We start from the raw sequence: 24,738 nt of genomic DNA, 5'->3' as shown, positions 1-24,738 counted from the left end.
TACTTTTTTGCCCCACTGTATATGTAGTTTATTTATGAAGATTTTAGAATAATACATTGAATACATAGGATTCGCCGGACTGCGCCTGTCGCTGATTGTTCGTGGCCGACCATGTAGTATATAACAGCCCACATAGTAAATAGCACAGCCACGTAGTATATTGCACAGCCACATAGTATATTGCACAGCCACGTAGTATATAGCACAGCCATGTAGTATATAGCACAGCCCATGGAGTATATAGCACAGCCCACGGAGTATATAGCACAGCCACGTAGTATATCACACAGCCCACGGAGTATATAGCACAGCCACTTAGTATATAGAACAGCCCACGGAGTGTATAACAGCCCACATAGCATATAACACAGCCACATAGTTTATAATAGCCCACGTAGCATATAACACAGCTCATGTAGTATATAACAGCCCACGCACGCAGTATATAACACAGCCCACGTAGTGTTAACACAGCCCACGTAGTGTATAACACAGGCCACGTAGTGTATAACACAGGCCACATAGTGTATAACACAGCCCACGTAGTGTATAACACAGGCCACATAGTGTATAACACAGGCCACGTAGTGTATAACACAGGCCACATAGTGTATAACAGCCCACGTAGTATACAGCACAGCCCACGTAGTATATAGCACAGCCCACGCAGTATATTGCACAGCCCATATAGTACATTGCACAGCCCACGTAGTATATTGCACAGCCCACGTAGTATATAGCACAGCCCACATAGTATGTTGCACAGCCCACGTAGTATATTGCACAGCCCACGCAGTACATTGCTCAGCCCACATAGTACATTGCACAGCCCACGTAGTATATTGCACAGCCCTCGTATTATATTGCACAGCCCACATATTATATTGCACAGCCCATGTAGCATATTGCACAGCTCACGCAGTATATAGCAATGTGGGCATCATATCCCTGTTAAAAAAAAAGAATTAAAATAAAAAATAGTTATAGTTATATACTCACCTTCTGTTGGCCCCGGATCCAAGCGAAGCGGTTACCGACGCTCCTCGCGCGCTCCGGTCCCAAGAGTCCACTGCGGTCTCGCGAGATGATGACGTAGCGGTCTCGCGAGACCGCTACATCATCATCTCGCAAGACCGCAATGCATGGAGCGGTCACCGGAGCGTTGCAAGGAGCAGGAAAGGCCGGTTCTGGATCCGAGTGGCCGACGGACGGTGAGTATATAACGATTTTTTATTTTTTAAATTATTTTTAACATTAGATCTTTTAACTATTGATGCCGCATAGGCAGCATCAATAGTAAAAAGTTGGTCACACAGGGTCAATAGCAGCGGTAATGGAGTGCGTTACCCCCGGCATAACGCAGTCCGTTACCGCTGCTATTAACCCTGTGTGAGCGCTGACTGGAGGGGATTATGGAGCGGGCACTGACTGCGGGGAGTAAGGAGCAGCCATTTTGCCGCCGGACTGTGCCTGTCGCTGATTGGTCGTGGCCGTTTTGCCACGACCAATTAGCGACTTGGATTTCCATGACAGACAGAGGCCACGACCAATGAATATCCGTGACAGACAGAAAGACAGACAGAAGGACAGACAGAAAGACGGAAGTGACCCTTAGACAATTACAGTATATAGTAGATAGTGCAGTGCCAAAGATTTCACTTAACTTGTTACATTACATGAATGACATCAATAGCTCAGAAACCGGTCAGTATAGTATAGTATAGTATTATGGGCACCACATAGCGCTCCATACAGAATAATGAGCTCCATATATTGCTTCATACAGAATAATGGACCCTATATAATGCTTAATACAGTTTTATGAGCACCACATATTGCTCCATACAGAATAATGAGCCCCATATAATTCTCCATACAGAATAATGAGCCCCATATAATGCTCCATACAGAATAATGAGCCCCATATAATGCTCCATACAGTATTATGAGCACCACAAATAATGCTCCATACAGAATGGGCCCTGTTATGACCCCAATGGCGAGGGTCTCAGAGATATCAGCAAGTCTGCGAAGTACAAAAATCCAGCTCATAGGGCAGTGGTAACTGGGTTGACCATATATCTACTCCTAACGCCAACACTAGAAGTAGCCGGGGAACATGCCTACGTTGGTCGCTAGATGTCTCGCGCCAGCCGGAGGACTAACTACCCCTAGAAGAGGAAAACAAAGACCTCTCTTGCCTCCAGAGAATAGACCCCAAAAGTTGGATACAAGCCCCCCACAAATAATAACGGTGAGGTAAGAGGAAATGACAAACACAGAAATGAACTAGGATTAGCAAAGAGAGGCCCACTCACTAATAGCAGAATGTAGTAAGATAACTTATATGGTCAACAAAAACCCTACCAAAATCCACACTGGAGATTCAAGAACCCCCGAACCGTCTAACGGCCCGGGGGGAGAACTCCAGCCTCCCTAGAGCTTCCAGCAAGGATAGGATACAGATTATGTACAAGCTGGACAAAAATGCAAACAAAAACAATAGCAAAAGGCAAGAAAGCAGACTTAGCTTAATCAAGCAGGAACCAGGATCAGTAGACAAGAGCACTACAGATTAGCTCTGATATCAACGTTGCCAGGCATTGAACTGAAGGTCCAGGGAGCTAATATAGCAACACACCTGACCTAACGACCCAGGTGAGCATACAAGGGATGATAGACATACCCAGAGTAAAAACACTAGTAGCCACTAGAGGGAGCCAAAAGGTAAATTCACAACAGTACCCCCCCCTTAGTGAGGGGTCACCGAACCCTCACCAAGACCACCAGGGCGATCAGGATGAGCGGCGTGAAAGGCGCGAACTAAATCGGCCGCATGCACATCAGAGGCGACCACCCAGGAATTATCCTCCTGACCATAGCCCTTCCACTTGACCAGGTACTGAAGCCTCCGCCTGGAGAGACGAGAATCTAAGATCTTCTCCACCACGTACTCCAACTCGCCCTCAACCAACACCGGAGCAGGAGGCTCAGCAGAAGGAACCACAGGCACAACATACCGCCGCAACAAGGACCTATGAAATACGTTGTGAATGGCAAACGACACCGGAAGATCCAGGCGAAAGGATACAGGATTAAGGATCTCCAATATCTTGTAAGGACCAATGAATCGAGGCTTAAATTTGGGAGAGGAGACCTTCATAGGAACAAATCGAGAAGACAGCCATACCAAATCCCCAACACGAAGTCGGGGACCCACACCGCGGCGGCGATTGGCAAAACGCTGAGCCTTCTCCTGTGACAACTTCAAGTTGTCCACCACATGATTCCAGATCCGCTGCAACCTATCCACCACAGAATCCACTCCAGGACAGTCAGAAGGCTCCACATGTCCCGAGGAAAAACGAGGATGGAAACCGGAGTTGCAGAAAAATGGCGAAACCAAGGTGGCAGAACTAGCCCGATTATTAAGGGCAAATTCAGCCAACGGCAAGAAGGTCACCCAATCATCCTGATCAGAAGAGACAAAACACCTCAAATACGCCTCCAGAGTCTGATTAGTTCGTTCCGTTTGTCCGTTAGTCTGTGGATGAAAAGCGGACGGAAACGACAAATCAATGCCCATCCTACCACAAAAGGATCGCCAGAACCTGGAAACAAACTGGGATCCTCTGTCCGACACAATATTCTCAGGAATGCCGTGCAAACGAACCACGTTCTGGAAGAACACAGGAACCAGATCAGCAGAGGAAGGCAGCTTAGGCAAAGGAACCAGATGGACCATCTTGGAGAAACGATCACATATCACCCAGATGACAGACATGCCTTTAGACACCGGGAGATCCGAAATGAAATCCATAGAGATGTGTGTCCAAGGTCTCTTCGGGACAGGCAAGGGCAAGAGCAACCCGCTGGCACGAGAACAGCAAGGCTTAGCTCGAGCACAAGTACCGCAGGACTGCACAAATGACCGCACATCCCTTGACAAGGAAGGCCACCAAAAGGACCTGGCCACCAGATCTCTGGTGCCAAAAATTCCCGGGTGCCCTGCCAACACTGAGGAATGAACCTTGGAAATGACTCTGCTGGTCCATTTAGCAGGCACAAACAATCTGTCAGGTGGACAAGAGTCAGGCCTATCAGCCTGAAATCTCTGCAACACACGTCTCAGATCTGGAGAAATCGCTGACAAGATAACGCCTTCCTTAAGAATACCCTCAGGTTCAGCGACTCCAGGAGCATCAGGCACAAAGCTCCTAGACAGAGCATCGGCCTTCACATTCTTAGAACCTGGTAAATACGAGACCACAAAGTCAAAACGGGAGAAAAACAATGACCAGCGGGCCTGTCTAGGATTCAGGCGTTTAGCAGACTCGAGATACATCAAATTTTTGTGATCAGTCAAGACCACCACCCGATGCTTAGCACCCTCGAGCCAATGACGCCACTCCTCAAATGCCCACTTCATTGCCAATAACTCCCGATTGCCCACATCATAATTTCGCTCTGCCGGCGAAAACTTCCTAGAGAAAAAGGCACAAGGTCTCATAGTAGAGCAACCAGGGCCTCTCTGCGACAAAACGGCCCCTGCCCCAATCTCCGAAGCATCCACCTCAACCTGAAAGGGAAGTGAGACATCAGGCTGGCACAAAACAGGCGCCGAAGTAAACCGGCGTTTCAACTCCCGGAAAGCCTCCACGGCAGCAGGAGCCCAGTTAGCTACATCAGAGCCTTTCTTGGTCATATCCGTCAGCGGTTTAACAACGCTAGAGAAATTTGCGATAAAACGACGGTAGAAGTTAGCAAAACCCAAGAACTTCTGAAGACTCTTAACTGACAAGGGTTGAGTCCAATCATGAATAGCTCGGACCTTGACTGGATCCATCTCCACAGCAGAAGGGGAAAAAATGAACCCCAAAAAGGGAACCTTCTGTACACCAAAGAGACACTTTGAGCTTTTTACAAACAAAGAATTTTCACGCAAAATCTCAAAAACCATCCTGACCTGCTCCACATGCGAGTCCCAATCATCAGAAAAAACCAGAATATCATCCAGATAAACAATCAAAAATTTATCCAGATACTTCCGGAAAATGTCATGCATGAAGGACTGAAAAACTGAAGGTGCATTAGAGAGCCCAAATGGCATCACCAAGTACTCAAAATGACCTTCGGCGTATTGAATGCGGTTTTCCATTCATCGCCCTGCCTAATGCGCACAAGGTTGTACGCACCACGAAGGTCTATCTTGGTGAACCACTTGGCACCTTTAATCCGGGCAAACAAATCTGACAACAACGGCAAAGGATACTGAAATTTGACAGTGATCTTATTTAAAAGACGATAGTCAATACAAGGCCTCAAAGATCCGTCCTTTTTGGCCACAAAAAAGAATCCCGCACCAAGAGGGGAAGAAGAAGGACGGATATGCCCCTTCTCAAGAGACTCCTTGATATATGAACGCATCGCGGTATGTTCAGGTACCGACAGATTAAACAGTCTCCCCTTAGGAAACTTACTGCCAGGGATCAAATCTATTGCACAGTCACATTCCCTATGAGGAGGCAGTGCACTGGACTTAGACTCGCTGAAGACATCCTGATAATCAGACAAATACGCCGGAACTTCCGAAGGCGTAGAAGAAGCAATAGACAAGGGCAGGGAATCTCCATGAATTCCATGGCAGCCCCAACTTGACACTGACATAGCCTTCCAGTCCAAGACTGGATTATGGGTCTGTAACCATGGCAAACCCAAAACAACCAAATCATGCATTTTATGCAGAACAAGAAAACGTATTACCTCCCGATGTTCGGGAGTCATGCACATGGTAACCTGTGTCCAAAACTGCGGTTTATTTTTTTGCCAATGGCGTAGAATCAATACCCCTAAGAGGGATAGGATTTTCCAATGGCTCAAGAACAAATCCGCAGCGCTTGGCAAATGACAGATCCATAAGGCTCAGGGCCGCACCTGAGTCCACAAACGCCATGACAGGATACGATGACAGTGAGCAAATCAAAGTTACAGATAGAATAAATTTAGGTTGCAAATTACCAGTGACGACCGGACTAACAACCTTAGTAAGACGTTTAGAGCATGCTGAGATAACATGTGTAGAATCACCACAGTAGTAACACAAGCCATTCTGGCGTCTATGAATTTTCCGCTCATTTCTAGTCAGGATTCTATCACATTGCATTAATTCAGGTGCCTGTTCAGACAATACCATGAGGGAATTTGCGGTTTTGCGCTCCCGCAACCGCCGGTCAATTTGAATAGCCAGGGCCATAGAATCATTCAGACCTGTGGGAATGGGAAAACCCACCATCACATTCTTAATGGCTTCAGAAAGACCATTTCTAAAATTTGCAGCCAATGCACACTCGTTCCACTGGGTCAGCACGGACCATTTCCGAAATTTTTGGCAATACACTTCAGCCTCGTCCTGGCCCTGAGACATAGCCAGCAAGGCTTTTTCTGCCTGAATCTCAAGATTGGGTTCCTCATAAAGCAAACCGAGCGCCAGAAAAAACGCATCAATATCAGCCAATGCCGGATCTCCTGGCGCCAGCGAGAAAGCCCAATCCTGAGGGTCGCCCCGTAAAAAAGAAATAACAATCTTCACTTGCTGAGCGGAGTCTCCAGAGGAACAGGGTCTCAGGGACAAAAACAATTTACAATTATTCCTGAAATTTCTAAACTTAAATCGGTCTCCGGAAAACAGTTCAGGAATCGGTATCTTAGGTTCTGACATAGGATTTCTGGTAACATAATCTTGTATGCCCTGCACACGAGCAGCAAGCTGGTCCACACTTGTAATCAAGGTCTGGACATTCATGTCTGCAGCAATCACAAGCCACTCAGAGGTAAAGGGGAAAAGAAGAAAAAAAAATGAGAGAGAAAAAAAAAAAACTCAAAACTTTCTTTCTTATAATCCCGCTTCTGCAATGCATTTAACATTTAATATTGGCCTGGCAAACTGTTATGACCCCAATGGCGAGGGTCTCAGAGATATCAGCAAGTCTGCGAAGTACAAAAATCCAGCTCATAGGGCAGTGGTAACTGGGTTGACCATATATCTACTCCTAACGCCAACACTAGAAGTAGCCGGGGAACATGCCTACGTTGGTCGCTAGATGTCTCGCGCCAGCCGGAGGACTAACTACCCCTAGAAGAGGAAAACAAAGACCTCTCTTGCCTCCAGAGAATAGACCCCAAAAGTTGGATACAAGCCCCCCACAAATAATAACGGTGAGGTAAGAGGAAATGACAAACACAGAAATGAACTAGGATTAGCAAAGAGAGGCCCACTCACTAATAGCAGAATGTAGTAAGATAACTTATATGGTCAACAAAAACCCTACCAAAATCCACACTGGAGATTCAAGAACCCCCGAACCGTCTAACGGCCCGGGGGGAGAACTCCAGCCTCCCTAGAGCTTCCAGCAAGGATAGGATACAGATTATGTACAAGCTGGACAAAAATGCAAACAAAAACAATAGCAAAAGGCAAGAAAGCAGACTTAGCTTAATCAAGCAGGAACCAGGATCAGTAGACAAGAGCACTACAGATTAGCTCTGATATCAACGTTGCCAGGCATTGAACTGAAGGTCCAGGGAGCTAATATAGCAACACCCCTGACCTAACGACCCAGGTGAGCATACAAGGGATGATAGACATACCCAGAGTAAAAACACTAGTAGCCACTAGAGGGAGCCAAAAGGTAAATTCACAACAGGGCCCCATATAATGCTCCAGTATATGCTGAGTCCCATGTAATGCTCCATATTTAATGGGCCTCATATAATGCTCCAGTTTATGATGGGCCCCATATAATGCTCCATATATAATGGGCCTTATATAATCCTCCAGTATATGATGGCACCATACAATGTTCCATACAGAATGAGCCCCATATAATGCTCAAAACAGTATATGATAGGCCCCATATAATGCTCCATATATAATGGGCTCCATGTAATGCCCCAGTATATGATGGGCCCCATATAATGCTCTATACTCTATACAGAATGGGCCCCATATGATGCCCCAGTATATGATGGGCCCCATATAATGCTCCATACAGAATGGGCCCCATATAATGCTCCAGTATATGATAGGCCCCATATAATGCTCCATATATAATGGGCTCCATGTAATGCCCCAGTATATGATGGGCCCCATATAATACTCCATACAGAATGGGCCCCATATAATGCCCCAGTATATGATGGGTCTCATATAATGCTCCAGTATATGATGGGCCCCATATAATTCTTCAGTATATGATGGGCACCGTATAAGGCTCCAAACATAAAAAAAATAAATGAAATAGTCACCTCTAGTGTTGAGCGATACTTTCCGATATCGGAAAGTATCGGTATCGGAAAGTATCGGCCGATACCGTCACAGTATCGGAATCCAATCCGATACCGATACCCGATCCCAATGCAAGTCAATGGGACGAAAATATCGGAATTAAAATAAACCCTTTCTTTCCTTGTAGGTTAATTCTACATGAAGGAAAACAACTAAGAATAATGTAGGATGTATTGGGGGAGGTGGCGGAGACATTAAAGGCACAGGGGTTTATCCCAATCAAATAGAATAGCAGTATTTTTAATTTTTTTATGACGTTCGGCGTTAGAAAGAATTTGACTATGTTAATTTTTTATTTATTTTGTCAGATATTGATGTTTCACTACTTCCACGCCCTTCACCCTATTTTTTACTTCTCCCACACTTTCTTCTTCATTATCCTCATCATCAGCTTCTGTGACATCAACTTCTTCACCTTATTCATCTTCTTCTTTTCTACGTATATATATATATTTTTTTTTACATTGTTCATATTCTTTTTATTTAACTATTATCTTTTTTATATTCAACTTCTTCATCATATTCTTATTTGTGACAGGCATTCCCGTAGTTGTTATCTATAAAAGTTTGAAGATTACACCTTCCGTTCTGCCTGTCACAAAACAGTTACATTTGTCCGCGTTCAGTTTGGCCTGCAGCATCAGGCTTTATCCAGGGGCACCACGAGGAGGAACGGACTCACCCCCATACACTGCTTAGTCTTCTTCTGCTTATAATTTAGATAATATCTTTTGCTCTGATATTTAGTCTTATGCTTAATGTTCTTCTGCTCTTTGTTCTGCAGCCTCTTGTTCTTCTGCTTCTCGGTCTTCCAGGTTGTCGTCGTCATCTCCAGGGTCGTCATCTCCAGGGTCGTCGTCATCGGGGTCGTCGTCATCGGGGTCGTCGTCATCGGGGTCGTCTTCAGGGTCATCGTCTCCAGGGTCGTCGTCATCTCGGTGGTTGTCGTCTCTGGTGTCGTCATCATCTTAGGGGTGGTCTTCCGGGTCATCGTCTTTCGGGTCTTGAACTTGGAAATGTAGCAGAAGGTACAAGAAGGCTGAGAAAATGCCGAGAAACAGCTGATGGAACTGGAACTCGGATGGCTACCCGAAGGTCCAAGAGCCAATGGAACTACCGAGGACCAGCTGACGTTACTGGAACCCGGTTACTAAGCAGGAGGTACCCGTGCCTGAAAGCACTACCAAGGACCACCTGACGTTGGTGGAACTCGGATACCCAGAGGGAGGCACCTAAGCCAAAGGCTCTGCCCGGAACCAGCTGACGGTACTGGAACCAGGATGGGGAGCAGAAGGTACAAGAGCAAAAGACACTGCCGAGAACCAGCTGACGGTACTGGAACCCGGATGGGTAGCCGAAGGTCCAAGAGCCAATGGAACTACCGAGGACCAGCTGACGTTACTGGAACCCGGTTACTAAGCAGGAGGTACCCGTGCCTGAAAGCACTACCAAGGACCACCTGACGTTGGTGGAACTCGGATACCCAGAGGGAGGCACCTAAGCCAAAGGCTCTGCCCGGAACCAGCTGACGGTACTGGAACCAGGATGGGGAGCAGAAGGTACAAGAGCAAAAGACACTGCCGAGAACCAGCTGACGGTACTGGAACCCGGATGGGGACCTATTCAAGCTTGTCTTCCTAGGGCCCCAACTGGCGGTGTGTTAGAGCCCAGGGACAGCAGGAGGAGGAGCAGGGGGAGGGGAGTGTAGGCCGAAGCCTGCACAGGCGGCAGCTTTGGGTGTGTTGTGTCTGCGTGGCTTTTGCAGGACACGTTGCCGGCTACACAGCAGGGGAACAGCTGGCGGTGCTGGACCCCACTGACACATTGGCGAGGTGTTTGGCTCTGTGCAGCCAGCACTTCCGGACAGCAACTAGCGTTGTTGGAGCCCGGGCTCTGCAGGTGGAGCAGAGTGTAGGCCGAAGCCTAATTGAACCGATTTCAAAAGTCACCTTTAACCCCCCCTCAGGGGTTACAAAGTAGAAGAGCCACAGCTTGTGCAGCAGCAGTGCTGCGCAAGTCAAAGGTTGCTCTTGTAATTTTTCTCCTTGCACACGCTGAATGGAACACGTATAACATTTAGCCCTTTATACAGTCAAACTGTGTAATGGAGGCGAGAGTTCCCTTTGTAATGAGACGCAGCACAGGTGTCAAGAATCCCACCTTGGTGCTGGGTGCAGCCTCCCGAGCGTTGTTATTTGCTGTACAGGAGTCTGCGCTGTCGTGTTATCCCCTGGCCTAGCGCCGTTAGCGCTGCCCATCTTCTGGCATCATGTAATGTCGGCCGGTGCGGTTCGCGATGCCCATGAATCCCAGCCCCGCAGTGTCTTAACATTGTTAAAACACTGCGGGGCTGGGATTCAGGGCCTGGCGCAGCACATATGTTCGCCTCTCACACTCGGGTCCTTACACCCGCTTCAGACTGTGCGGCGTCATCTGATCCCTTATCGCATGCCACGGCCATGAAGCCGCACAGTCCGAAGAAGGCGGAAGGAGAGGAGGGACAGGCGAACTGATGCACTGATCCTGCCCATGAATCACACCCTCGCAGTCCCAATAAATAAGACACCGAGGGGCGTTGTGTGGGTCAGGGCGGCCGCAGAGGCGCAGCCAGCCAAACAATGATGCCAGAAGACGGGCAGCGCTACCAAGGGGGTTGCAGCGTGTCATTACAAAGGAAAGTCACACCACCGGGACGGTTAAATGGTCACACAGAGGACACATTTCAGACGTGTTTTCAGTTCCACATGTGCGAGGAGAATACGTTTCTGAGCCACCTTGCACACATGCAGCATTACCGCTGTACAAGGTGGCTGGATAACGTAAAAACGCCTGGGGGAGGGGGGACAGGTTCCCTTCAATTTCAGTTCTTGTGTCTGCGTGGCTTTTGCAGGACACGTTGCCGGCTGCACAGCAGGGGAACAGCTGGCGGTGCTGGACCCCACTGACACATTGGCTGGTGTTTTTCTCTGTGCAGCTAGCACATCTGGGCCCCAACTGGCGGTGTGTTAGAGCCCAGGGACAGCAGGAGGAGGAGCAGGAGGAGGAGGAGCAGGGGGAGGGGAGTGTAGGCCGAAGCCTGCACAGGCGGCAGCTTTGGGTGTGTTGTGTCTGCGTGGCTTTTGCAGGACACGTTGCCGGCTACACAGCAGGGGAACAGCTGGCGGTGCTGGACCCCACTGACACATTGGCGAGGTGTTTGGCTCTGTGCAGCCAGCACTTCCGGACAGCAACTAGCGTTGTTGGAGCCCGGGCTCTGCAGGTGGAGCAGAGTGTAGGCCGAAGCCTAATTGAACCGATTTCAAAAGTCACCTTTAACCCCCCCTCAGGGGTTACAAAGTAGAAGAGCCACAGCTTATGCAGCAGCAGTGCTGCGCAAGTCAAAGGTTGCTCTTGTAATTTTTCTCCTTGCACACGCTGAATGGAACACGTATAACATTTAGCCCTTTATACAGTCAAACTGTGTAATGGAGGCGAGAGTTCCCTTTGTAATGAGACGCAGCACAGGTGTCAAGAATCCCACCTTGGTGCTGGGTGCAGCCTCCCGAGCGTTGTTATTTGCTGTACAGGAGTCTGCGCTGTCGTGTTATCCCCTGGCCTAGCGCCGTTAGCGCTGCCCATCTTCTGGCATCATGTAATGTCGGCCGGTGCGGTTCGCGATGCCCATGAATCCCAGCCCCGCAGTGTCTTAACATTGTTAAAACACTGCGGGGCTGGGATTCAGGGCCTGGCGCAGCACATATGTTCGCCTCTCACACTCGGGTCCTTACACCCGCTTCAGACTGTGCGGCGTCATCTGATCCCTTATCGCATGCCACGGCCATGAAGCCGCACAGTCCGAAGAAGGCGGAAGGAGAGGAGGGACAGGCGAACTGATGCACTGATCCTGCCCATCAATCACACCCTCGCAGTCCCATTAAATAAGACAACGAGGGCTGTTGTGTGGGTCAGGGCGGCCGCAGAGGCGCAGCCAGCCAAACAATGATGCCAGAAGACGGGCAGCGTTACCAAGGAGCTTGTTGCGTGTGTCAATACAAAGTCAAATCACACCTGAGGGACGTTTTAATGGTCACAGAGGACACATTTTAGACGTGTTCACTTCAACATGGGCAAGGAGAATAAGTTTCTGAGCCACCTTGAACACATGCAGCATTACTGCTGTTCAAGGTAGCTGTAAAACATAGAAACACCTGGGGGAGGGGGGACAGGTTCCCTTCAATTTCAGTTCTTGTGTCTGCGTGGCGGTCGCAGGACACGTTGCCGGCTACACAGCAGGGGAACAGCTGGCGGTGCTGAACCCCACTGACACATTGGCTGGTGTTTTTCTCTGTGCAGCTAGCACATCTGGGCAAAAACTGGCGGTGTTAGAGCCCAGGGTCAGCAGGAGGAGCAGGGGGAGCGGAGTGTAGGCCGAAGCCTGCACTCGAGCAAGTTGAAAGGAAACCTTTAACCCCCCCCCCCCCAGGCGTTTGTAGCTGAAAGAGCCATTGTGTACAGCACTAATGCTGGAAAAGGTAAACTTAGCTCTTTTAATTATGGTCCTTGTACATGCGGAACCTAACATTTATGAAATCTGTCCCCACACAGCGTTAAACCGTCCGGTAGGTGGAACTTTCCTTTGTCGTGTGACGCAGCACAGCCATCATTTTTACCCCCTTGGCGCCGTGCGCCCCCTCCTCAGCGTTGTTTGAATCTGTCCCGGAGCCTGCGCTGTTAGGTTAGCCCTTGGCCATGCACACATGTTGCGCTGCCCGTCTTCTGACCTCATTTGGTGTCAGGCTGGCTGCGCCTGTGCGGGTGCGCTGGCCGAGATCCCGCCTCGCAGTGTCGTCTAATGTAATCCCACCGCGGGCCTGTGATCCGTGCCCGTGCGCAGTGCATATCCTCTCCTCTCACTCCCCTCCCTACGGCTTTTTCAGACTGTGCGGTGTCACGGCCGTGGCATGCTATTAGGGACCAGCTGACATCGCACAGTCTGAAGAAGCCGTAGGGAGGGGAGTGAGAGGAGAGGATATGCACTGCGCACGGGCACGGATCACAGGCCCGCGGTGGGATTACATTAGACGACACTGCGAGGCGGGATCTCGGCCAGCGCACCCGCACAGGCGCAGCCAGCCTGACACCAAATGAGGTCAGAAGACGGGCAGCGCAACATGTGTGCATGGCCAAGGGCTAACCTAACAGCGCAGGCTCCGGGACAGATTCAAACAACGCTGAGGAGGGGGCGCACGGCGCCAAGGGGGTAAAAATGATGGCTGTGCTGCGTCACACGACAAAGGAAAGTTCCACCTACCGGACGGTTTAACGCTGTGTGGGGACACATTTCATAAGTGTTTGGTTCAGCATGTGCAAGGAGCATCACGAAAAGAGACACTTTTTCCCTTTGCATCATTACTGCTGCACAAGGTGGCTCCTTCAGTAACAAACGCCTGGGGGGGGGGGGGGGTCAGGTTCCCTTACATTTAACTTGTTGTGCCTGCGTGGCGGTCGCAGTACACGTTGCCGTATACACAGCAGGGGAACAGCTGGCGGTGCTGAACCCCACTAACACATTGGCGAGGTGTTTGGCTCTGTGCGTACAGCACTTCTGGACGGCAACTAGCGGTGTTGGAGCCCAGGGACAGGTGGAGGAGGAGGAGGTTGGAGGAGGTAGGAGGAGGTAGGAGGGATTGCCACACACACAGCAGGGGAACAGCTGACGTTACTGAACCCCAATAACAGAGGAGGGACTGTTGACTGTGCGTACAGCACTTCTGGACGGCAACTGGCGGTGTTGGAGCCCAGGGACAGGTGGAGGAGGAGGAGGTTGGAGGAGGTAGGAGGAGGTAGGAGGGATTGCCACACACACAGCAGGGGAACAGCTGACGTTACTGAACCCCAATAACAGAGGAGGGACTGTTGACTGTGCGTACAGCACTTCTGGACGGCAACTGGCGGTGTTGGAGCCCAGGGACAGGTGGAGGAGGAGGAGGTTGGAGGAGGTAGGAGGGATTGCCACACACACAGCAGGGGAACAGCTGACGTTACTGAACCCCAATAACAGAGGAGGGACTGTTGACTGTGCGTACAGCACTTCTGGACGGCAACTGGCGGTGTTGGAGCCCAGGGACAGGTGGAGGAGGAGGAGGTTGGAGGAGGTAGGAGGAGGTAGGAGGGATTGCCACACACACAGCAGGGGAACAGCTGACGTTACTGAACCCCAATAACAGAGGAGGGACTGTTGACTGTGCGTACAGCACTTCTGGACGGCAACTGGCGGTGTTGGAGCCCAGGGACAGGTGGAGGAGGAGGAGGTTGGAGGAGGTTGGAGGAGGTAGGAGGGATTGCCACACACACAGCAGGGGAACAGCTGACGTTACTGAACCCCAATAACAGAGGAGGGACTGTTGACTGTGCGTACAGCACTTCTGGACGGCAACTGGCGGTGTTGGAGCCCAGGGACAGGTGGAGGAGGAGGAGGTTGGAGGAGGTTGGAGGAGGTAGGAGGGATTGCCACACACACAGCAGGGGAACAGCTGACGTTACTGAACCCCAATAACAGAGGAGGGACTGTTGACTGTGCGTACAGCACTTCTAAACGGCAACTGGCGGTGTTGGAGCCCAGGGACAGGTGGAGGAGGAGGAGGTTGGAGGAGGTTGGAGGAGGTAGGAGGGATTGCCACACACACAGCAGGGGAACAGCTGACGTTACTGAACCCCAATAACAGAGGAGGGACTGTTGACTGTGCGTACAGCACTTCTGGACGGCAACTGGCGGTGTTGGAGCCCAGGGACAGGTGGAGGAGGAGGAGGTTGGAGGAGGTTGGAGGAGGTAGGAGGGATTGCCACACACACAGCAGGGGAACAGCTGACGTTACTGAACCCCAATAACAGAGGAGGGACTGTTGACTGTGCGTACAGCACTTCTGGACGGCAACTGGCGGTGTTGGAGCCCAGGGACAGGTGGAGGAGGAGGAGGTTGGAGGAGGTAGGAGGAGGTAGGAGGGATTGCCACACACACAGCAGGGGAACAGCTGACGTTACTGAACCCCAATAACAGAGGAGGGACTGTTGACTGTGCGTACAGCACTTCTGGACGGCAACTGGCGGTGTTGGAGCCCAGGGACAGGTGGAGGAGGAGGAGGTTGGAGGAGGTTGGAGGAGGTAGGAGGGATTGCCACACACACAGCAGGGGAACAGCTGACGTTACTGAACCCCAATAACAGAGGAGGGACTGTTGACTGTGCGTACAGCACTTCTGGACGGCAACTGGCGGTGTTGGAGCCCAGGGACAGGTGGAGGAGGAGGAGGTTGGAGGAGGTTGGAGGAGGTTGGAGGAGGTAGGAGGGATTGCCACACACACAGCAGGGGAACAGCTGACGTTACTGAACCCCAATAACAGAGGAGGGACTGTTGACTGTGCGTACAGCACTTCTGGACGGCAACTGGCGGTGTTGGAGCCCAGGGACAGGTGGAGGAGGAGGAGGTTGGAGGAGGTAGGAGGAGGTAGGAGGGATTGCCACACACACAGCAGGGGAACAGCTGACGTTACTGAACCCCAATAACAGAGGAGGGACTGTTGACTGTGCGTACAGCACTTCTGGACGGCAACTGGCGGTGTTGGAGCCCAGGGACAGGTGGAGGAGGAGGAGGTTGGAGGAGGTTGGAGGAGGTAGGAGGGATTGCCACACACACAGCAGGGGAACAGCTGACGTTACTGAACCCCAATAACAGAGGAGGGACTGTTGACTGTGCGTACAGCACTTCTGGACGGCAACTGGCGGTGTTGGAGCCCAGGGACAGGTGGAGGAGGAGGAGGTTGGAGGAGGTAGGAGGGATTGCCACACACACAGCAGGGGAACAGCTGACGTTACTGAACCCCAATAACAGAGGAGGGACTGTTGACTGTGCGTACAGCACTTCTGGACGGCAACTGGCGGTGTTGGAGCCCAGGGGCAGGTGGAGGAGGAGGAGGTTGGAGGAGGTAGGAGGGATTGCCACACACACAGCAGGGGAACAGCTGACGTTACTGAACCCCAATAACAGAGGAGGGACTGTTGACTGTGCGTACAGCACTTCTGGACGGCAACTGGCGGTGTTGGAGCCCAGGGACAGGTGGAGGAGGAGGAGGTTGGAGGAGGTTGGAGGAGGTAGGAGGGATTGCCACACACACAGCAGGGGAACAGCTGACGTTACTGAACCCCAATAACAGAGGAGGGACTGTTGACTGTGCGTACAGCACTTCTGGACGGCAACTGGCGGTGTTGGAGCCCAGGGACAGGTGGAGGAGGAGGAGGTTGGAGGAGGTAGGAGGGATTGCCACACACACAGCAGGGGAACAGCTGACGTTACTGAACCCCAATAACAGAGGAGGGACTGTTGACTGTGCGTACAGCACTTCTGGACGGCAACTGGCGGTGTTGGAGCCCAGGGGCAGGTGGAGGAGGAGGAGGTTGGAGGAGGTAGGAGGGATTGCCACACACACAGCAGGGGAACAGCTGACGTTACTGAACCCCAATAACAGAGGAGGGACTGTTGACTGTGCGTACAGCACTTCTGGACGGCAACTGGCGGTGTTGGAGCCCAGGGACAGGTGGAGGAGGAGGAGGTTGGAGGAGGTTGGAGGAGGTAGGAGGGATTGCCACACACACAGCAGGGGAACAGCTGACGTTACTGAACCCCAATAACAGAGGAGGGACTGTTGACTGTGCGTACAGCACTTCTGGACGGCAACTAGCGGTGTTGGAGCCCAGGGACAGGTGGAGGAGGAGGAGGTTGGAGGAGGTAGGAGGGATTGCCACACACACAGCAGGGGAACAGCTGACGTTACTGAACCCCAATAACAGAGGAGGGACTGTTGACTGTGCGTACAGCACTTCTGGACGGCAACTGGCGGTGTTGGAGCCCAGGGACAGGTGGAGGAGGAGGAGGTTGGAGGAGGTTGGAGGAGGTAGGAGGGATTGCCACACACACAGCAGGGGAACAGCTGACGTTACTGAACCCCAATAACAGAGGAGGGACTGTTGACTGTGCGTACAGCACTTCTGGACGGCAACTGGCGGTGTTGGAGCCCAGGGACAGGTGGAGGAGGAGGAGGTTGGAGGAGGTTGGAGGAGGTAGGAGGGATTGCCACACACACAGCAGGGGAACAGCTGACGTTACTGAACCCCAATAACAGAGGAGCGACTGTTGACTGTGCGTACAGCACTTCTGGACGGCAACTAGCGGTGTTGGAGCCCAGGGGCAGGTGGAAAAGCAGAGGAACACAATGTAGGCCGAAGCCTGAGAAAGTCGAAAGGGAACCTTTATCCCCCCTCCCAAGGCGTTTGTAGCTGAAAGAGCCAGCTTGTGCAGCACAAAAGATGCAAAAGGAAAAGGTGGCTCTTTTCATCATGCTCCTTGCAAACACAGAACTAAACACTTTTAAAATGTGTCCCCTGAAGCCGTGAAACCGTCCCGGAGGTGGGACTTTCCTTCGTAATATGACGCAGCACAGCCATCATTACTACCCCCCCGCCGCCGTGCCCCGGCTCCTCAGCGTTGTTTGATTCCGTCCCGGAGCCTGCGCTGTTATGTTATCCCGTGGCCAGGCACACTTAGCGCTGCCCATCTTCTGACATCATTTGGTGTCAGGCTGGCTGCGCCTGTGCGGCCGCGCTGGCCGAGAGCCCGCCTCGCAGTGTCTTCTGATGTAATCCCACTGGGGGCCTGGGATCCATGGCCATGCGCAGTGCATATCCTCGCCTCTCACTCCCCTCCCTACGGCTTCTTTTTCAGACTGTGCGGTGTCACGGCCGTGGCATGCTATTAGGGACCAGCTGACACCGAACAGTCTGAAGAAGCCATAGGGAGATGAGTGAGAGGTGGAGGTTCAGATATGCACTGCGCATGTCCATAGATCCCAGGCCCCCAGTGGGATTAAATCAGAAGACACTGCGAGGCGGGCTCTCGGCCAGCGTGGCCGCACAGGCGCAGCCAGCCTGACACCAAATGATGCCAGAAGACGGGCAGCGCTAAGTGTGCCTGGCCACGGGATAACATAACAGCGCAGGCTCCGGGACGGAATCAAACAACGCTGAGGAGCCGGGGCGCGGCGCCGGGGGGGTAGGAATGACGGCTGTGCTGCGTCATATTACGAAGGAAAGTCCCACCTCCGGGACGGTTTTACGGTATCAGTGGACACATTTTATAAGTGTTAAGTTTTGCGTGTGCAAGGAGCAAAACCAAAATAGCTACCTTTTTCCTTGTGCAGCATTACTGCTGCACAAGGTGGCTCTTTCAGTAACAAACGCCTTGGGGGGGGGGGACAGATTCCCTTACATTTCAGTTGTTGTGTCAGCGTGGCGGTCGCATGACACATTGCCGGCTACACAGCTGGGGATCAGCTGACGTTACTGAAACCCAATAACACTGGGTCGTATGTTTTGACTGTGCAGACGGCACATCTGAGCCTCAACTGGCGGTGTTGGAGCCCAGGAATTTAAGTTCAGGTGGTAGAAAGATGAACACAACAGGAGACCTGGATAACGTATACAGTGACCTAATTATTTAATCAGGAGGAGGAGTGGCAAATTCCTGCGAGATCCAGGCCTTGTTCATTTTCAGGAAAGTAAGCCGGTCAACGTTATCGGAGGATAGTCGCATGCGACGGTCAGTTAGTACACCACCTGCAGCACTAAAGACACGTTCCGATAATACACTGGCCGCAGGGCAAGACAGCACCTCCAATGCATACTGGCTTAGCTCTGGCCATGTATCCAGCTTTGAGACCCAAAACTTGAAAGGGGAAGAGCCGTCTGGGAGTACAGCAAGAGGGCAAGACATGTAGTCTGTCACCATCTGACGGAACCGTTGCCTCCTGCTGACTGGAGCCGTCTGTGATGGTGTAGACTTTTGTGGCGGGCACAGAAAACTGTGCCACAGTTGGGCCATACTGGTCTTGCCTTGGGCAGAGGCACTGCTTCTGCTCCCTCTTTGTGCAGAGCCTCCACCACTGCCTGGACGCACTGAGCTGCTTTGGAATGCACTAGCAGCACTTCTCTCAGTTGGAATGGAGAAGATGATGGAATTGACCAGTGTGTCTTGGTACTCCCGCATTTTTCGCTCCCGGTTCAACGGTGTGATGAGGCTTTCTACGTTGTCCCGGTAGCGAGGATCGAGGAGGGTGAACACCCAATAATCAGACATGTTGAGAATGTGGGCAATGCGGCGGTCGTTTCTCAGGCACTGCAGCATGTAATCCACCATGTGCTGCAGACTGCCAACTGCCCAAGAAACGCTGTCCCCTGCTGGAGGCGTGATCTCTGCCCGCTCGTCATCACCCCACCCTCGCTGTACACACTGAGTACTGGACAATTCGGGAACTCCCTCCTCTGGACGGATGTCTTCCTCCTCCATTGACTCCTCCTCATCCTCCTCACAAACTGTCCCCTGCCTACGCGTTTGTGAGGAACCACGTGGCGCTGACTGTCCAGAAGATGATGGAAGTGGTGAATCCTCATCCTCCACCTCTTCCACAACATCATCCCTTAGCGCTTGCAGTGATTTTTCAAGCAGGCAGATAAGGGGGACAGTCATGCTGACTAGTGCATCATCTGCACTCGCCATCCGCGTGGAATAATCAAAGGGACGCAAAACCTGGCAGACATCCTTCATAGTGGCCCACTCTGTGGTTGTGAAGTCTGTACGGCGCTGACTGCGACTTTTTTGCGCCTGATACAGCTGGTACTCCATTACAGCTTGCTGCTGCTCACACAACCGCTCCAACATATGTAACGTGGAATTCCACCTGGTAGGTAGGTCACATATGATGCGATGTTCCGGCAGGCGGTGTCGGCGCTGCAGAGCCGCAATGCGCGCTTTTGCCGTGCTGGAACGCCGCAAGTGAGCACACTCTAGGCGGACCTTGTGCAGCAGTGCATCAAGATCCGGATAGTCCCTCAAAAAACTCTGCACGACCAAATTGAGCACATGTGCCAGACATGGGATGTGAGTGAGGTTGCCGAGGCCCAGGGCTGCCACCAGATTTCGGCCATTATCACACACTACCATGCCTGGCTGGAGATTCGCTGGCTCAAACCACACATCGCTCTCCTGCTTGATGGCATTCCAGAGCTCCTGCGCTGTGTGGCTACGATTCCCCAAAAAAATTAATTTCAAGACGGCCTGTTGACGTTTGGCCACGGCTGTGCTCATGTCGGTCGTAACAGGTACACGTTCATCACGGGTCCATGTGGAGGTGGACTGTGACGGCTCCTGCAGCGATGATTCTGAGGAACTGGTGTAAGAGGAGGAGTCAATGCGTACAGAATGGATTCCTGCAATCCTTGGAGTGGGCAGGACACGTCCTGCGCCACTCGCACGGTCTGTACCCGGCTCAACGACATTAACCCAATGGGCAGTGAGGGAAAGGTATCGCCCCTGTCCATGTTGACTGGTCCACGCATCGGTGGTGAGGTGGACCTTGCTACTGACGGCGTTCAGTAGCGCGTGTTTTATGTGTCCCTCCACATGCTTGTGCAGGGCAGGGACGGCTTGCCTGCTGAAGTAAAAGCGGCTGGGCACACTGTACTGTGGGACTGCCAATGACATCAAGTCACGGAAGCTGTCAGTCTCCACCAGCCTGAATGACAGCATTTCCAGTGACAGAAGTTTGGCAATGCCTGCAGTCAGAGCCTGTGCTCGTGGGTGGTTTGACGAGAAAGGCCGCCTTTTCTCCCATGCCTGTACTACCGATGGCTGTAGACTGGGCTGGGAGTGTGTGGTTGACTGGGAAAGTGGTGCTGCGGGTGGAATGACAGCGGGTCTCTGGACAACAGGGCCAGAGGTTCTTCCACGGCGATCCTGGGAGGAAGCCGAACCAGCTGCGTGTGAGCTAGAGGAAGAGGCAACACGAGCTGAAGAGGTGGTAGCTGCCGCTGTTGGTTGGCCTAGCTCTTCAGTGTGTTTGTCTAACTCCGCCGGGTGCCTGTTGCGCACATGTTTCCACATGTTGGAGGTATTGAGGTTGGCGACTTTTTGACCTCTTTTGATTTTTTGATGACACACCTTGCATCTGACATAGCAAATGTCATCTGCAACTGTGTCAAAAAAGGACCAGGCACTGCAAGTCTTGGGAGCCCCCCTTTTGACTTTTGGAAGAGACATGCTCCTTACGGGTGCCAAAGCGGAGGCTGCAGGATCCGCAGTCTTCCCCCTCCCTCTCCCTCTTTGGGCCGTACGGGGAATCTCTTCCTCAGAGCTGCTCCCACCACCTTCCTGTCCCTGACGCCAAGATGGGTCAAGGACCTCATCATCTACACTACCCTCTGCCCCCAACTGCTCCTCCTGGGTAGTCTCAGCAGCAGAGCACGCACCAGTAAGTGGCACCTGAGTGTCATCATCAGCTGATGCGGCCTGCGAGGTGGTGACCGGAGCCACTGGCCCACCCGCCTCTTCAGAGGAAGACAGAAAAAGCTGTTGGGCATCACTGCACCCTGCCTCTTCTTCCATTTCTCCAATGCTGCTTGGCTGGCCCCCTGTTTCCAAGCCAAGAGATGATTCAGAGAACAGAAGTAGAGACTGCTCCTGTCCTGGGATCTCTGTCTGCCTGGGCAATTTTGCAGGTGGTGAAGAGACAGATGGCTGCTCTCCAGTGCTCTGTGTCTGAGAGGATGTGGCACTAATGGAAGTTGATGCATTAGCTGCCATCCATCCCACAACGGCTTCAATTTGGTCTTCACGCAGCAGCGGTGTACGGCGCTCGGCGACAAAGCTGCGCATGAACGACTGTTCCCTTGTGAAAGTGGGTGCTGATGACTCACCGGTGCCCGCAGCAGGCATAGAATCCCCACGTCCCCTCCCTGCTCCGCGCCCACGCCCACGCCCACGTGCCTTACTCACTGCCTTCTTCATCTTGGTTGACTGATAAAGATAAGCAGAAAAGTACTAACGGCTTTGTGTGCTTATTCCTGAGCAACTCCTCCTAACAGGTATAAGACACACTAATTTTCTAAAGTGTGGACTAGACTTGAATATGAGCTAATGTGGCCTACACAAATGTAAAGTGGTGTAACTGGTGTGTTTGGTGAACTTTATTATTTATTTATTTTTTTGGGGCTGAACTGACAACGGATAGAGCTGCAATCACACGGAGACCGTGCAGACAGCCGTAAAAGGCGCTGCAAGGCCCAAAAACCCTCCTCTACTTTATCCTATGTAGTGTTTTTCCACAAATTAGCTGGAGACGGGTGGAAAGACACTAATAGGATTTTTTAAAATAAATTAGCAGCAGACTACACTACTTTGAAAAAAAAGAAAATTGATTTGGCGGTATGACGCAGTGAAAAACCCTGAGCTGCAGACAACCAGGCTACGGCTGCTCACAGACTACAGGGCGAGCTGCAGTCACACGGAGACCGTGCAGACAGCCGTAAACGGCGCTGCAAGGCCCAAAAACCCTCCTCTACTTTATCCTATGTAGTGTTTTTCCACAAATTAGCTGGAGACGGGTGGAAAGACACTAATAGGATTTTTTAAAATAAATTAGCAGCAGACTACACTACTTTGAAAAAAAAGAAAATTGATTTGGCGGTATGACGCAGTGAAAAACCCTGAGCTGGAGACAACCAGGCTATAGCTGCTCACAGATTACAGGGCGAGCTGCAGTCACACGGAGACCGTGCAGACAGCCGTAAACGGCGCTGCAAGGCCCAAAAACCCTCCTCTACTTTATCCTATGTAGTGTTTTTCCACAAATTAGCTGGAGACGGGTGGAAAGACACTAATAGGAATTTTTGGAAAAAATGTGCAGCAGCCTGCACTACTTCAAAAAAAAAAAAAAAAGGACAGTATGAGGCAATGAACCACCCTCCCTGAACTGAATACAACCAGCTATGGATGGCCTATGTGGCTGCACTCAGACTAGAGAGTGGGCTGCACTCACACACACACACAGAGAGACCTTGCAGATCGCTGTGAAAACAGCGCTACAAGGCAAAAGGAAGGTGAATAGTAGGTGAACACAGCGGTTGCTAAATTAGCCTTTGGAAAGCACAAAGAAGCAAATCGCTATCTCTAAACTGTCCCTCAGTCAGCAAACAGCGTCCTGTCTCTAACTGAATTCACAGCAGAGTGATCGCAAAATGGCGCCAGCGACTTTTAAACTGCATCATGACATCATTTCAGCAGCCAATCACAGCCTTGCCAGTAGTTTCATGCCCTCCATGCTAAACAGGATGTGCCCACACTTGGAATCTTTCTCATTGGCTGAATTTCTGAATTTTGAATCATTGAACTTCCGATTCCGGTATCCGATACGCGCCAAGTATCGGAATCCCGGTATCGGAATTCCGATACCGCTAGTATCGGCCGATACCCGATACTTGCGGTATCGGAATGCTCAACACTAGTCACCTCTCCTCGCTGGACACTGCTCTGCTCTGTACTCCTCAGCGTCTCCGTCTTCCAGCTCTCTGCTCTGTGACTGATCAGAGGAGAGGGCGTACACTAGTCATGTCATCGTGCCTTCTGACCTAAAATGCCACAGAGTCAGAACACGCAGGAGACACTGCAGCTGCGGAGGAACAGGGAGCCGTAAGTAGGGTTGAGCGAAACGGGTCGATCATTTTCAAAAGTCGCCGACTTTTGGCTAAGTCGGCGTCTCATGAAACCCGATCCGACCCCTGTGCTTGTCGGCCATGCGGTACGCGACTTTCGCGCCAAAGTCGCGTTTCAATGACGCGAAAAGCGCCATTTCTCAGCCAATGAAGGTGAACGCAGAGTGTGGGCAGCGTGATGACATAGATCCTGGTCCCCACCATCTTAGAGAAGGGCATTGCAGTGATTGGCTTGCTGTCTGCGGCGTCACAGGGGCTATAAAGGGGCGTTCCCGCCGACCGCCATCTTACTGCTGCTGATCTGAGCTTAGGGAGAGGTTGCTGCCGCTTCGTCAGATGCAGGGAGAGCGTTAGGCAGGGTCCACTAACCACCAAACCGCTTGTGCTGTAGCGATTTCCACTGTCCAACACCACCTTCGGTGTGCAGGAACAGTGGAAGCTATTTTTTTTTTTTTTTTCCTCAGCGCTGTAGCTCATTGGGCTGCCCTAGAAGGCTCCGTGATAGCTGTATTGCTGTGTGTACGCCACTGTGCAAACCAACTGCTTTTTTCAAAGCACATATCCTCTTGTTCCTTCCTTTCTGCACAGCTATCTTTTTTGTTTGTCCACACTTTTTATTTAATTTGTGCATCAGTCCACTCCTATTGCTGCCTGCCATACCTGGCTTAGATTACTGCAGGGAGATAGTAATTGTAGGACAGTCCCTGTTTTTTTTTTTTGTTTTTTTTTTGTGGGAGATTAAGATTGGCATTTCTGCTACAGTGCCATCCGTGTGTGTGCCATCCCTGTGTGCGCCATCTCTCACTGAGTGGGCCATAGAAA

General features: G+C 51.4%; 1 long non-coding RNA gene across 1 annotated transcript in view; it reads right to left on the bottom strand.

Moving 5' to 3' along the window:
• LOC143784361 (uncharacterized) overlaps positions 1-23,780 on the bottom strand; it is a 48,453-nt gene extending 24,673 nt beyond the window's left edge. The window contains exon 1 of the long non-coding RNA XR_013217770.1: positions 23,714-23,780. This is a non-coding gene — a long non-coding RNA (uncharacterized LOC143784361). The remainder of the gene's footprint in view (positions 1-23,713) is intronic.
• Between the last annotated feature and the right edge of the window lie 958 nt (positions 23,781-24,738).

Source organism: Ranitomeya variabilis, chromosome 7 (genome assembly GCF_051348905.1).
Source record: "Ranitomeya variabilis isolate aRanVar5 chromosome 7, aRanVar5.hap1, whole genome shotgun sequence".
Taxonomy (NCBI): domain Eukaryota; kingdom Metazoa; phylum Chordata; class Amphibia; order Anura; family Dendrobatidae; genus Ranitomeya; species Ranitomeya variabilis.
This window is presented reverse-complemented; position numbering and strand designations above follow the sequence as displayed.